This window comes from Leopardus geoffroyi, chromosome A1, assembly GCF_018350155.1.
Source record: "Leopardus geoffroyi isolate Oge1 chromosome A1, O.geoffroyi_Oge1_pat1.0, whole genome shotgun sequence".
Lineage (NCBI taxonomy): Eukaryota > Metazoa > Chordata > Mammalia > Carnivora > Felidae > Leopardus > Leopardus geoffroyi.
This window is the reverse complement of record NC_059326.1, coordinates 90,651,166-90,666,214: the sequence shown is the minus strand read 5'-3', so window position 1 is coordinate 90,666,214 and position 15,049 is coordinate 90,651,166.

Genomic DNA, 15,049 nt, shown 5'->3' with positions numbered 1-15,049 from the left:
GCCAAAATCAAGAGTCGGAGGTTTAACTGACTGAGCCACCCAAGTACCCCTCACTGGTGAGTTCTATCAAATACTTAATACTACCAATCATACACACATAGATGCAAAATTCCTCAACAAAATATCAATAAAGAGAACACTGCAATATGTAAAAATGACAATAAAATCACGGCCAAGTGGATTCTATCTAAGCTCAACATTCAAAAACCAATTTATAATTCATAGCAATAATGAAATTAATGAGAAAATCACACAGTCATTTTAATAGATGCAGGAAAAGAATTTGACAACACTTAATATCAATTCAAGACAAAAATTCCCAGTAAACTAGGAATGTAAGTAAAATTCCTCAACTTAATTTAAAAATTTGGGGGGGGGGCACCTGGGTGGCTCAGTCAGTTGAGTGTCCAACTACAGCTCAGGTCATGATCTCACAGTTCATGAGTTCAAGTTCCATGTTGGGCTCTGTGCTGACAGCCCAGAGCCTGGAGCCTGCTTCGGATTCCATGTCTCCCTCTCTGTACCTGTGTGTGTGTGTGTGTGTGTGTGTGTGTGTATGTCTCTCTATCTCTCTCTCAAAAGTAAACATTAAAAATAAAAAAAATAATAATAATAATAATAATAATATTTTTTATGAAAAAAGTATAAGTCCTATCATATGAAGTGGTGATATACCAAACGCTGTCCTCTGTCATAAAGCCTATTGAGGTCCTATGGAGGTCCTGTATACTTCATTAAAACATGAAAAATAAATATAAGGCAAAAACATTGGAAGGAAGTCAATAAAGCTGCCTTCATTCATAGAAAACATGATTGTCTATGTAGATGATCCTAAAGAATTTTCCCAAAATTACTAGTTAATAAATGAATTTAGGAAATTCATAGATACAAGGTTAAAACAAAAAGAACTGCATTTCTATACACTAGCAGTAAAAAATTGGAATATAAAAAATTAAAAATGTTCTGGGGCGCTTGGGTGGCTCAGTCGGTTGAGTGTCCAACTTCAGCTCAGGTCATGATCTCACAGTTCGTGAGTTCAAGCCCTGCATCAGGCTCTGCGCTGACAGCTTGGAGCCTGGAGCCTGGAGCCTGCTTCAGATTCTGTGTCTCCTCTTTCTGACCCTCCCCGACTCACACTCTGTCTTTCTCTCTCTCTCTCACAGATAAGCATTAAAAAACATTTTTTTAATTAAAAATGTTTTATTTACAACAGCATGAAAAAAACATTACATACATACAAACACATTTAACAAACTATGCCTAAGACCTCCACACTGAAAATTACAAAACACTGCCAAGAGAACTTCAAGGAGACTTAATGGAAATATGTATCATGTTCATGAATCAGAAGACTTGATATCGTTAATCTGTGTAATCTCCCCACATCGATCTTCGTATTCAAAAGCCCAGCAAGTATTTTTTGGTAGATATGTAAAGCTGCTTCTAAAATTTACGTGAAAATGCACAGAACCTAAAATAGCCAAAACAATCTTGAAAAAGAATAACAAATCTGGAAGACTTCTAGTATCTATTTTTCAAGACTTACTATAAAGCTATGGTAATCCAAATGATAGTAGTTTGGGTAGAAAAGATAGACAAACAGATCAATGGAAAAGAATAGAGACCAGAAATAAACCCAGATATATATGCTCAACCGATTTTCAACAAAGGTGCCAAGGCAATTCAATGGGGAAATGCATTGTTTTTCTATTGCTGCATAATAAATTAACAGCTTAAAATCAGCAGCTTAAAACAATGCAGCTTTATTATTTCACATGTAATTGTGTACTCCACAGAGTTTTCAGGTCAGAAGCCACAGCATGGTGTACCTGGGTTCTCTGCTTAGGATCTCAAAAGGCTAACAAAATCAAAGTGTCCACCAGGCTGCATTCTCATTTGGAACTTGGACTCCATTTCTAAGTTCATTCAGGGTGATGGAGGAATTTAGGTCCCTGAAGCTGTGAGGCTTTTTAGTTCCTGAAGGCCACTCGGTATGCTCTGCCATGTGATCCACAACATGACAGTTTACTCCTTCCGGCCAACAAGAGAACCTCTTTCACTTTGAACCTCTCTGACCTCTTTCAAGGTCAGGCCAACGAAGGGTAATCTTCCTTTAGATTAACCCAAAGTCAACTGATGAAAGCACTTAATTACATCTGCAAAATATTTTCTGCCATATAACATTACATAATCATATCAAGGATGGCCTATCATGCTCACAATTTTCACTCACACCTAAGAGGAGGGGTTTACACAGAGCAGGTAACCAGGGGACAAGAATCTTGAGTACCATCTTGGTTTTCTATGGCTGCTATAACAAATTACCACAAACACTGGCTTAAAATAACACTAATTTACTACTTTATAGTTTTGTAGTTCAGAAATCCTAGTGGGTTCAACTGGGAAATGGCACCAGGGAGCTTCCTGGGATGATGAAAATGTTCTCTTGGTTACATGGGTTTTTATATATAAAAAATATATAAAATTATATATTATATATAATAATGATTATATAATTATATTATATAAATGTAAACCATATATTATATATAAATATATTATGTAAATATAAATTATATGTAAATTATATATTATATATAACTTATACATATATGTTATATATACAATTATATATAAAATATATGATATATAAAATGATATAATATATACATGTACATTCAGATATATATGAATACAAGTAAAATACAAAATGAAGACCAAACTTGAAAATTCCCTGACCAAATGAAACCATTTAAGCCAGTTTGGTTTATTCTACTAAATAAGCAAAACCTCATGGGCTGCTTCTTGGAAATGGCTCTGAAAATCCTAAATGAAACTTAAGCTGTTACCCAAAACTGGCATGAGGTAACCACTTTCAACTGATCCCCTATCACTAGGAAAACCCTCATGCTATACCCAGTCATCGTGAAAAATAAACAGCCTCTGTATTTCCACTGCATAGACTGTCCTATAACAGTATGCCTCTGGGCCTCAATCCACTGAGGGCTTGAGGGCTCCCAGTTTGCAAACTGTTCTTATATGGACAATAAACTCTTGCTATTTTACTGATCTGGTGGTTCAATTTTTGCTATTTCTGGAGTTTTGACACATATGTGTATATGCACATATGCTCATTGAACTTACACTTAAAAGTATATTTAAATACATTTGATTCAAAAGAACACCACATAGGTCAAATAAAGCATGCTGTTAACTGGATGAGACTCATGTGCTACCAGTTTGCAAACTGAGCTAGAGGATCAAATGGGGCAGGGACCAGACTTCCCAACCCTCCAGATCCCCTACATGTAGGCCAATTGCATTATATATTCCTAGGTTAAAACCTTCAACAGAAAGAAAAAAAAAAAAAAAGCAGGCGGGACTGGATGACTCAGTCAGTTAAACATCCAGCTCTGGTCGTGATCTAGCAGTCTATGAGTTTGAGCCCTGCGTTGGGCTCTGTGCTGACAGCTCAGAGCCTGGAGCCTGCTTCAGATTCTGTGTCTCCCTCTCTCTCTCTGGCCCCCCCTCAAAAATAAACATTAAAAAATGTATATATATACATACATATGTATATATATGTCAATTACAACATGGGCAAAAGACATGAACAGATATTTCACCAAAGGTAAAGATGGCAAATAAACGCATGAAAAGACTGTTCAGTAGCCACTGGAAAACGCAAATTAAAACCAGAATGAGATATTATTACACACCTATGAAGACAACTACAGGGAAAAAAAAATAGTGATAATACCAAATGGTAGCAAGAATGCAGACATCTGTCATTCATCACTGGTGAAAATGGAAAATGGTGCTGTCACTCTGGAAAATGTGTCTGTCAGTTTCTCACAAAAGTAAACACGCGCTTAGCACACAACCTGGCCCTTGCACTCTTGGACTTTTAATCCTGAGAAATGAAAACTGACATAGTCACACCAAAACCTGTACATGAATATTCATGAAACCTCTACTCTTTAATGATGAACAAACTCTGGAATGTCTATACCATGGAACACTAGTGAGCAATAAAAAGGAATAAACTATTGATACATGCAACAACCTGATGGATTTCAAGGAAATTATACTTAATGGGGGAAAATTCAATGTCACAGAGTTCATACTTTATGTTTCCATTTATATCACATTCTCAAAAATGACAGAACTGTAGGGGCTCCTGGGTGGCTCAGTCTGTTAAGCCTCTGACTTTGGCTCAGGTCATGATCTCACAGTTGGTGAGTTGGAGCCCCATGTCGGGCTGTGTGCTGACAGCTCAGAACCTGGAGCCTGCTTCAGATTCTGTGTCTCCCTCTCTCTCTGGCCCTGCTCCACTCACACTCTGTCTCTCTCTCTCTCAAAAAAATAAATAAATAAAATAAACATTAAAAAAATGACAGAACTGTAGAGATAGAGGACAGCTAAGTATTTGCTTGGGGACAGAGACAGGGAGAGGGGAAGAGGGGTGTGACTACAAAGAGGTGACACAGGGGAGTTCATTTGTGACAACGGATTTTTTTTTAAGGTTTATTGTACCTGAATACATAGTAACCACTATTAGGGTATCTGCTGTTATCATTCCTTTGATAAGGTATTTTCCCCCACAATAAGTACACAGCTCTTTTACCATGTATCTTTTTCTCTTTCATACATACATTCTAGATATGCATCACAGATGTAACTAAAGGAAGAGAATATTATCTGAAAAACAACACGAAAATGAGTATTTCATTCCCGGGCAAACTTGGCCATTATTTTAATAAGGCATCTCTTCCATGGGAACCAGTCTTCATTTGCATGAACTCTGTAGCTGGTAGTCTTTTCTTAGTAAGTTAACATGAAGCAAATTTCTTCCTAGTGACTTGTTTGTATGCCCAAGAATACAGCTACTGGCATCTCAAAGTCCTGCTTCTTGACTGTGGTGGTGGTTACTGAATCTCTACATGGGATAGAATTGCACAGAACTACACACACACACACACACACACACACACACACACATACACACACACACACACACACATTTACACACTCACACACATATGATTGCAAGTTGAAACATGGTAAAAGCCAGGATCTGTAGTCTGTTAACAGTATTACACCAACATCAGCTTCCTGGATATTTATACCGCACTGCAGTTATGTAAGATGTCACCATGGGGCAAGCCTATGAGGGACTCCATATACAATTTTTGCAACTTCCTGTGAATTATTTAGAAATCAAAAGTTTAAAAAAGAAAGAAAGCACAGGACAAGACATGTGCAGAAATAATCCCAACCAACAACCACATACTTGGTAGACCTGTGGGTGATGCACTAAGTGTTCTTACTGTGATTCCTACCTGCTCTGACAAACCAGTAGCTCTTCTCTGTTTCTTTTTAACGTTTATTTATTTTTGAGAGACAGAGAGAGGCAGAGCACGAGCGAGAGAGGGGCAGAGAGAAAAGGACACAGAATCTGAAGCAGGCTCCAGGCTTGAACACAAGAGAGCAGTTCTGGTCCCTCTGAGGCATAAATGCTAAGTGAGCACCTATTAGGTGCCATGGACTGTGCTCACTGCTGAGCAGAGAGTGGACTGAAGAGGCCACTGCAGAGTTCGAGAGAGACTATGATGATCTGGCCTGGAAGGTTGGTAGCGGAGAGGCAGAGAAAGGATGGATTTGAGAAGTAAAATAAACAGGACTTGGGGACTGTTTGGATGTGGCCAGTTATGGAGAGAGGTATCCAGGATGACCCTCTGGTTTGCCCTCTCAGCCTCTGTGATAAGGCCAAGGGCAAGAGCCAGCACCTGAAAACCTGAAATCAGTATTTCATTGTTTGAGCACCAAGAACCAGCAAGCCCGTTGGACTCCTCTTTCCTGTTCCAGTTGTTTGCACTCAGAATCTCTCTCCTTAGTGGTCCTCAGAGGTGCTAGTTCAGATAACAGGATCCAGGAGGGGTGTGCCCAGAAAGCCCCATTGCAAGGCAAGTCTACTTTGGACGACCCCTATGCAGAGCATGGGAACACGGTAACACTGAGCCCTGGGCTGGCAGGAACAGGCCTATCCCAGGTCTCTAGATGGAGCCACTGGAGAATCCCCTCATGGGAAAGATAGGAAGAAGAACAGATGGGAAAGGGGAGAGCAAGTTCAAGTTTGGGATCCTTCGGGATGTCAGGTGGGCAAGTCCAAAACTCAAGGCTGGAGGTGGAGAGTTGAGGGATATTAGTCTACAAATGGGCTCGGAGTCAGGGCTGAATAGCTTTGCTTGAGAGGGTTTGCCATGATAGGGAAGGGGGCCAAGGACTGAGGCTCAGTTTAAAGATTGCATCAAGGAGAAAGCAGCAGAAAGCTAGTCTGAGAAGGAGCAATCCAGAGAGCAGAAGGAAACATAGCAGAACATCCTATCAGGCATGCCAAGAGAACAAAAGGTGTCGGGAAAGGGCGAAGCTCCACGGAGGGTCTATAATCTGTAAAATTTCATGGAGAACCCACGAACTTAGACACAAGAGCAAAGACGTGTTTGTGAGCTGGAAGCGAGCCAGTCACGCTTATCACACATACACCTGGGGAGCACACAGCCTTCGGGCCACTTGATCCATGGACACCTGACCATGCTGACCGGGGCCAAGGACACGGACCATTGCAGGAGCATTTAGAAAGTGGCTACTTGCTTGCCGGAAAGGGGACCCTCCCCCTACATGCCTGGTTATCCTGAGGATTCCCCAGGGATCCCACCTACAGTAAGTTTTTGGTGGGGGAACCAGATGTTCTGGAGGACCTTGAGGGTGTCTGCTCAGGGATCACTTTGGGTTGGGTCCACCAGTGCCCATGGCCCCTTGGCTTCCATTTGAGAGTCACCCGTGTGAGTGGCCCCAGCTCCCAGCTCAAGGTGGGCATGGCCAGCCGCCTCAGTTACAAGATGGTTGGGATATTTCCTGGACGTTCTAAGCAAGAGGCCCTCTCCAACCACTGGGGTGAGTAAGCCAGGAGCAGGAGCCGGAGCTCCAGAGGCCCCATGTGAGGAGCATGTCCCTGGGCAAGAAGCCTCAGAGAGGACAGGGGGCTGAGAAGTTTCCAGAGGACCGACCCCTGCCACCAGTGTGGGAGCCCTGGCCCAGTTGCACCAGGCTCTCCCAATACTGGCTAGAGAGTTTCCCCACTTACGCCCATCAGGGATGGATCTCAAAATGACACAAGCTTCACATCCTTCCATTCAGGACCCCTCCCTGCTGGACCTGCGTCCTTGACCCAGGAGCTAGCCAGAGCCCCAGTCTGGCCAGCCAGGCTCCGTCTGGACTCCTGGAGGCCACCATTCACGTCCCCACCCAAGAACCGCAGACCTAATGCCCAAGCACCCCACCTTGTTCTGAGGACCTGGTGGCCCCAGCCTGGTCCCTGCCTGCACCCACTACATCTCTTTTCCCCTAACCAATAGTCTTGGAGACCCAGGAAAATGGTGCCTCCCCCATGGGAGAATTTTGTCCCCAAGGCTCTAATTTAGATTCACCAAAGGCAAGACCCAGTCTGCCAGCCCCCTTCCATGAAATGCCTTGGCCTGCAGGCTCCAAAATTAGGCAATAAACTCTCCTCTGGGAATTTAAAGACACCCTTTCTGCTAATTCTTTGGGTCCTGAGTGGTTTTCACAGCTCATTAGAAACCACCAGGATGGACTTAGCCTCCCTAATGAGCCCTGTGCTTCCTCGGCCCGAGAAGCACTTCGGCCCTAATGAGTTTTCCTCCGCCATAAACGCACACGCTGAGGGTTAAGAGTGGGGAATTAGCATTTACGGTGTATCCCGGTTTTAATAAGGCCAAGCAGGCGCTCTTCCAGCTGAGCCAAGGGAAATGCCACCTGTAGGGGGGTGGGGGTTGAACAGAACAGGACACTGTGCCTCTGTCTCCTCCCACAAGGATAGCACCTCTCTGTTCTGCTTCCTCCACCCCTCCTGTCCTGCACAGCCCCTGCTCCCAGAGTGGCTCCCAGGGCTACATGAGCAGGAATCTCTGCCATCCCTCCCTCCTAGAACTACAGGCCCAGGGGCAGAGGGCCCAAGGGCATCTCCAGGGAGTGCCCACAGCGGGCAGGATGGGATGCCATGGAGGGTCCCAGGAGATGACACTGCTGCTTCCTCTCTGGGCAGTGACATCCCTGGGGCTGCCCAATTCCAGAACAACACACCAGCCTTGCTGGCTGAGGCGCCAGAACCTTCTGTGAGCCAGGCCATGGGTGGGCCCTGTTGCTGGACCCAGGAAAGCTGGATGGCCTCATCCACCCCTATCCACCTTGGGTGTTAACAGAACAGGCTGCCAGCGGGTGCTGTTCCTCAAGCTCAGGGGTCAGGCCTGGGAGCAGCCTGCTAGGAAGCCACAGGGTAAGATGCCAGACCTTCTCATTTAGGAACCTGTGCACCCACTTCGGCCTGCTCTGAGAAAGCTGAGGCACGCAGGCTCATTTGTGGGGTAAACCCTGGGCCCAGGGCAGACACTCACAAGGCCTCAGACTGACAGGGGCCACACTGCTGAACCAGTAGCACCCTGCTTTCCTGCTGGCAGTCAGTACCCACCACCAGCCCTGATCCCTCCAGTCTGGCTTGAGAACCGTGTTCCAGAAAGCAGGACACGTTCCCTGTGCAAGTTAAACCCAGAGCCAGCAGCAGGATTCTGTGTACATGTCTGTCACAGAGCAAACAGCTCTTGCCTCTTGGGCCTCTTGCCAGCCTTTGATTCATACAACTCAGAAAAGAAGACATATTTTCATGCAGTTTTGCCACATTTATTAAGGAGAAATGTGTTTAATTGACCGGCTCCAACCTGCCTTCCCGTCAACCGGGCAGCGGCTCAGGCTTTGCCGATCTGTTCCTCCAAATTGATCTCAATCTTTCCTGGGTCTGGGTCAAAAACTCTAAACCCACTCAAACAATAAAAGTAACCAGCACGCTCGCTTCCAAGTGACCGCTTCTGGAAGAGCATTCCTTCCCAGTCTTGTTTTCAGAGCCCTTCCCCCTACCATCTTGTTTCCATAATCCTGAGGCTCAGGCAATTAAAATAAAATATCCTTATAGTCTCTAGATGTTTACTAGACCAGCTGGTAATGAGCTAGGCAGGATCTTCTCTATTACATAAAGGAAAAGAACAAAGAATCAGGAATATGGAAGACATTCAAATGTCTTAATTAGTGCTTCCATCTGTAAAAAAGTTTCTCCATCACTAACAGCCGCCCTCAGAGGCCTATCTTGGGAAGAGCATGGTCCCCGAAGGCCCAGTGTGGACGGCATCGGCATCTGAGAAGCCCAGCCCTGGTTCCCAGCCCACGGGAATCGTGGGACCCCGGGGCAGCAAGGGGCTGGCAGGGGTCCCCAGCTGAGCCAGAGCTCTGTGTGGACTCTGGGGAGGGGAGAAGACCCACCGGGCCTGTGAACGGATGTGGTCGGGGATGAGCAAGAGCCCTGGGCCCCGGACGGCTTCTCGATGGGGGAAGTACTGGCAGGCACTGAGCCTGCCTCCAGAAACTCCTCCAGCTCTGGCCTCTGCCTCAGCCTCCCTGAAGGCCTGTTTGGATTCCCTCTCAGGCTTCCCTGAAGCATGAGCACCGGAGAGGCAGAAGAGTGGACATACTGCAGGGACTACCCTTTACCTTGGGGCCACTCTGCACCCCACCGGGCTGGCCCCTGCCCCAGAGCCAGGGGCACAGGGCTGGGCTCATACCTGGGAGGGGACACAATGGCAAGAAGGAGAGATATTGAGCAAGGTAGTGGAGTCGGGCTGTGCATGAGTTCTCTGTCTTTAAGCTATGTGTGAGAGATTACCCTCTCCACAGTGACGTAATCCCAGATTGCTTCATAATAAGCAGAGCCTTGTGTCCTGAGTATCGTCCTATGCCACCACTCCACCACCCCACCCTCTTTACACGTGATGACATCAAGGCACAGAGAGGACAACAGCTATGTTAATCAGCCTGCAGGCCAGGATTTGAACACCGTCTCCCTGAGTCCAGAGAACTCTGTGCCCTGCACACACCCATGCTGCCTTCACCAGCCAGCAACCATCCCAGGCCTCTTAGATGTGGCCCAGGCATGCTGAAACTTGGTTGTGGCTGCCAAGTTGTGGGTTGGCTGCCCACAACCCACTTCTGTGTTCACCCATCCCCTTAGCCTGCCATGGGGATTTGCTGGCCCATAGCAGAAGGGGACCTCAGACACCTCCAAGCTCAGCACCCAGCCCTGGCCCAACTCAGTCCATACTGGCTGAACTCAACTGCATGAAGGTGGGAAACTCTTTTAAACTAAATGACAATGGATGGCTCTCTTAAAAGCTGGGAATGAGAGAGAAAGAAAGCAAATGTGACATGCGTGGGGCTTCCAGCCTGTCCAATTTAACGGTTCAGGAAGTTTCTGCTATTGAAAAATCATTCTTTCCTATAAAGCATCTTGGTCTAATGTTGGACAAAGCCCTCTGTACCGGGCTGAGCCATTCCCCCGCCTTTACGGTTCTCATGTCTTAAATCTTTCAGAGAAAACTGTAACTGTATTGGACCCTTGGGGGATCACTCTCTCACTGGCCAAATTTCCAGAAGACCCGAGACTTTCAATACCCAAACTTCAATTTGATTCAACAAATGTGTAGAGTTTCTACAGGAAAAATTGGATGCTGCCCTTGCCCAGGAGGACCTCACTGGAGAAGAAGGCTCAAAATAAGTTACGGGAGCCGTGGTAAACACCCGGCTAGACGGGAGTGTGAGTTGCCGCAGTTGGGACAAGGGAGTTAGCTCAAGGCACAGTCACGGTGGGGAGGGTGAATGGAGGGTGAATGGAGAAGGGAGTGGCGTTGCACAGAGAGAGGGCATTTGACCTGGTCTCGAAGAAGGAGACTTTATAAGGTCAACAAGGCAGATACTCCACATAGGGACAGCAGCAACAGCCAGAGGACATGATATTATTGGCATGTTGAGGCCAAAGGAAAGCAGGGAGCGTGTCTGGGAACCAGCATGGAGAGGAGGGAGAGGAGGAGGAGGAGGAGGAGGAGGAGGAGGAGGAGCTGGAACAAGCCTCCAAACTGACATCAGTCAGATGGGTGAACGAGACCATCTTGGGATCCTTGGAGCTCCTGCTCCAACTAGCTCCACGCCGTCATGCCTTTGTATTTCTCTCACCTGCTTTTATTGTCTTTTTTTTCCTTTTATGTTCTCTCTTCCATATCAGACTGGCACTTTCTCCCTTCACTGCAATCATTAATGTATTTATTCATTGAATCATTTACGCCACAGATATTTACAGATGAGGCACTCTGTGCAGGATTCCAGGGAAGGCACGGAGGAATCAAAAGATCCAGTGCCCACCCCTTAAGCCAACACAAAGGAAATGGCAGGGACAACGGAGGACAGGGGTCCCAGGTCATCAAGGCCAAGTGCTAGTGGAAGAAGTGGCCTGGGCCAGGGGGAGCATATCCCAGGAGGACACACTCACACCTCAGACGCACAAATTTACTGCTTCTCTGCTGTACACCTTGGAAACCATCTATCCAGATTTGCTAGAAATGTATTTCATTTTTTAATTAAAACTTCCTGGTCAATGCTGCTCCCTCCCTTGACTCTGCTGTCTGGGGTAGTCCCAGCCCCTGCTGTTATGCGCCCCCCCACCGTGGATGCCTTCATCCACCTCCCTCTGTCTGCTCATTCTGAATGGACCCTGCATCCTGCAGGGACCTTGACTACCCAAACTCCCCGAGGGGTCAGAGCAGGTTTCAGACATTCCAGAGCTAAAAGAGGCAGGCTCGGAGGTGTGATTTGGTCCCTTGCAAATTCTCCCTGGTGTTCTGGGCAGCAGAGTCCTAGCCAGCCAGGCCTGGATGGACATTTCCTTCTCATGGTCCACTGCACTCCCGGGCCCTGCCATGGCTGAGGCTGGGCACTGGTTTGCTTTCTTCAGGGAGTTCAAGGATCAAGACCTCTAAGGGAACACCAGAGAGCAAGTGGGAGGCCAGATCCTCGGGGCCAAAAAGCCCCACAGAGCTGTGCCAGGCACAAGCGAGAGCTCAAGCCTGCACACTGCCCACCCACATCCAGGAGTAAGAACCCAGCCTGAGATGGCTCTATACAGGGTAGACTGGCCTGAGCCAGGACCTCATCCTCTCTCCTCTCTCCTCTCTCCTCCCTCCCAGGTTTAGATGTTGCTTCTGCTCAGGCTGATAGGAGCCAGGAGAGGCAGGGAAAGGGGCACAGAGAAGACAGGTCCAGCAGCTTCAGCCAGGCGCTGGCTGAAGCTCCCTGGGCCCAGGTCCCAGGACCAGTCGCAGGGTGGGAGCCTAGGTCGGGCTGACACCAGAGCCTAGGCATTCTCCCTGAGCAGCCCAGGGCAGAGGTGGGGACCACAGCTGGCCCTGGCAGGAGATTCAGGACCAGGGAGCCAGACCCCGACCCCTGCCCAAGGCCCAGTGCTTGGCTGAGAACCACTCCTGAGGTCACCAGCAGGGACGGAGCCAGCGGCTGAAGATGTGACAGCGGTCCGCTCGCTGGCAACCCAAGCAAGTCAGAGTTTCCCAGGACAGGCTCAGCTGCTGGAGGCCAGGAGAGGCCGGCCCCAGCCCTATGAGGAAGAGCAAAGTTGTTTCAATTGCAATGGAAAAAAACAACACCCAAAGGAACAGGACACTCTGCCAGGTCTGCAATAACCGTCCTGTCCTTTGGGCTGGCCGGCTCCCAGCAATTAGAGACTCCGGGCACACGGACCCAGGACGCGGATCCATCGAAGCTTCATTACCACTGCCGGGATGCTGGCAGCCTGACAGGCTTCCCGCAGGCCCCCCGCCTGGACCCTGGGACAGACCAGCCATCGCCATGGATGGGGGAACCAGCAGGAGTGCAGCACCTCGCCCTTAGGCTTCCATGATCTTCCCAACAGACCTCCCCCTTCAAGCCTCTGTTCCCCCATCTGTAAAGCAGGGACAGTAATGCACGGGGCTGGCCTGAGCACCAGTCTCAATGGCACACATGGAAAGTACCCCAGAAGTTGATGTGCTGGTGTTATCAGAAGCTGCAGCAGTCCCCAAAGCTAGTTTCTGACTCTGTTCTAAGGCCTTGACCCACCAAATGACCTTGAAACCCAAGGACACCCCCCTCCCCCATCCCCCAGAAGGGCGGGCCATAGGAGGAAGGGCAGGCAGGCCAAGACCAAAGCAAGGGAGGAGTCCTCAGTTCCAGGGAGGAGAACCGCAGGACGTGGCCACCACCCAGGCTGAGGCCTGGCCCTGACTTGACAGAAAACGGCCCTGAGACCCAAATGCACAAATGGCTGACCACTGTCTGGCCTCACACGTTCCCCGTCCCATACCCTTCCCCCACATCGCTTTCCTCCGAGCACTCCTGCCCTGGAATCTACAAGTACTTGTTTGTTTGTTGTGTTTTGGGCTTTAGAGGAAGGGGATTGAGGGGCGCCTGGATGGCTCAGTTGGTTACGCGTCCAACTCTTGATTGTGGCTCAGGTCATGATCTCACGGTTTGTGGATTTGAGTCCCACATCCAGCTCTGTGCTGACAGCAAGGATTGGGATTTTCTCTCTCCCTCTCTCTCTCTGCCCCTCCCCTACTCATGCTCTGTCTCTCTCCCTCAAAATAAATAAACATGAAAAAATTAAAAAAAAAAAAAAAGGAGGGGATTGAGTTTAGATTCCTCAGTCCACAACCTCTATCCCGTGAGGGTCCTCAAACCCCACACCTTGTTCCGTCCTTTGCTCCGTCCCCTTGCATCCCCAAATGCCCCTCACACATCTCAGCCAGCATCTGGTGCCTTTGCTGCGTGTCCTTGCATTTTGTGCATCCTTACAAGACAAGAGTGCACTGCTGGGTGAGACTTACTGACACTGCATGATGGAAAAACCTCCTGTTACTGGCTTTTTCACTCGGCCCCAAGTGAAGGTCTAGCCATACTGCTGTGTGTCCCTGAGATGTGCCACTTCTCACTCCAGTAGGGCTTGGAGGTGTCCCCAACAGCCCCTCAGAAGGCATCCAAGCAAGTCAGGACAAGCCATACCAGGAGCGGCATTGCAGGGACACTCACCACGATCCATCTGATGGGAGCCCCTTCACTCTCCAGAGGGCTGTGCCCATCCCTGTCCCGGTCCCATGGCAGAGCCATCAGGATTTCTGTCCCTACGCCCTGTACTCCACAGCTTTCAAATACAGTAAAACCTTGGTTTGTGAACATCATTCGTTCTGGAAACATACTTATAGTCCAAAGCACTCTTCTATCAAAGTGAATTTCCCCATAAGAAATCATGGAAACTCAGATGATTCGTTCCACAACCCAGAGATATTCAGATAAAAATGATTACAATACTGTAAATAATAAAGAAAATACAAAATATAAAGAAAAATAAACAAACTAACCTGCACTTTGGAAACCTTCGTGGTTGATGTGAGGAACACAAGAGAGGGGAGGGTTACTGTGTAGGACGACTTTCACTATCACTAACAGATGCTGACTACAGTGCAGTATTAATAAACTCTTGTCATGTACTGTTTCTAGTGTAACTGGCAATAAGGCAGCAGAGGAAAGGGTCTATATCTGCTGGCAGCCTGACCTAGAATGAAGCAAAGCATTCCCAAGCTTACTCTTGTGTGGAAAAGCAAAGGACTGTCCATAGTGCTTTGAAGTGACAAAAAATACACTAGGGCCAGTTGTGGGCACCTTCTAACGTTCTGAAAAATCACTGATATCTGCCAAACACCGCAGCCTGAGACTGAGCATCTGAGCATGGGAGACCATCACCCACAATCCCGCAGCCAGAAAGAGAGAGAGAGAGAGAAAGAAAGAAAGAAAAACCATTGGCTCAGTTGAGATCATGTGACATTCGGCATCACGTACGACTCATATTGTAAGAGATCGCTCGTTTATCAAGTTAAAATTTATTAGAAATGTTTGCTTGTCTTGCAGAACCCTCACAGAACAAGTTACTCCCAATCCAAGACTTTACTGTACTGGTCAGTGGGTGGGCCAGACAACGTCTGCCATCCCCACTGGGTGGTAACGCTGTAAAGGTGGAGCCTGTTCATCTGTTGGTCTGCTACAGCTTACC